Source organism: Euphorbia lathyris, chromosome 5 (genome assembly GCF_963576675.1).
Source record: "Euphorbia lathyris chromosome 5, ddEupLath1.1, whole genome shotgun sequence".
Taxonomy (NCBI): domain Eukaryota; kingdom Viridiplantae; phylum Streptophyta; class Magnoliopsida; order Malpighiales; family Euphorbiaceae; genus Euphorbia; species Euphorbia lathyris.
Genome location: NC_088914.1, coordinates 42,631,961 through 42,633,122, shown reverse-complemented (window position 1 = coordinate 42,633,122; position 1,162 = coordinate 42,631,961). Strand labels below are relative to the sequence as shown.

The window sequence follows — 1,162 nt, the reverse complement described above, 5'->3', positions numbered from 1 at the left end:
TTGTCTAGTCTTTGGTTTTTCGGTTTCTAGTTTTGTATGCGAAGAGCAGGTGTTCCTATCCTTCCTATAGACGTTGAAATAGAGAGAACATATAGAAGAAGGAGAAGAATACTTAGGCAAGCTAGACGCATCAGAATGGATCGCGAGGTCGAAATGCCAAATGATGAAAGACAGGGTGAGAACCATGAGGAAGGTCATGGTGAAAACGAAAATAATAATAATGGTAACCAGAGGTTGCGGATGAAGGATTACTCCAGGCCATCCACTGAGGGCCATTCGTCGTGTATTGTCTTACCAAATGAAGGCAATCGAATGTTCGAAGTAAAAGCTTCAATGGTTCAGATGCTACAAACAACTGTGCAATTCGGGGGATACCCAAACGAAGATCCAAATGCTCACATCCAAGACTTTGTCACAATGTGTAACACATTTCGTACCCATAGAAATGATAGCGATGAGGTTATCCGGCACAAACTGTTTCCCTTTTCCTTGAAGGATAAGGCGAGGAATTGGTTGAACAATCTACAACCAGGATCTATCATGAACTGGGAGGAGATGGCTACCATATTCTTAATGAAATATTTTCCGCCCAGGCAAGCAATCAAGTTGAGGAATAAAGTTTCTCATTTTTTTCAAGAGGAGGATGAATCCTTATCTGAAGCATGGGAAAGATACAAAGAACTGTTGAAAAGAGTACTGAATCATGGCATACCCATGTGGATGCAAGTGCAAAACTTCTATAATGGAGTGACCAACGCGTATAAGATACAGATCAAATCAGTTGCCAATGGGAATCCGGAGGAACTTGAACCTCAAGCATTGTATGAGCCAATAGAGAGAGTGGTCAACACTAGTTACAACTGGCACTCGGTGAGAGCTGATGGAAAGAGATCACGAATATTGCAAACCGTGAGGCAATCAGCAAGTTATCCTCACAAATAGAACAGCTGGTCAAAACGAAGGGAAAGATGAACGTTTCAGCAGTCAACACGCAGCTTTCCGCCCCTATGGAGATCTTACCACCCAATGGTTGTGATTTCTGCAGTGGACCTCATCGACCAATAGATTGTCCAGGTACCAAACCCGGTGCATCAATGCAGGAATAGTGTGATTTCATTGCTCGCCAACCGTCGAATCCCTATTCGAACACCTATAACCCAGG

General features: G+C 43.1%; 1 non-coding gene across 1 annotated transcript; it reads right to left on the bottom strand.

Annotated features, from left to right (window-relative positions):
• Positions 1–603: 603 nt before the first annotated feature.
• Positions 604–710, bottom strand: LOC136231588 (small nucleolar RNA R71). Its single transcript, XR_010689962.1, has one exon. It is a non-coding gene; the product is annotated as a small nucleolar RNA R71 (small nucleolar RNA).
• Positions 711–1,162: the final 452 nt, after the last annotated feature.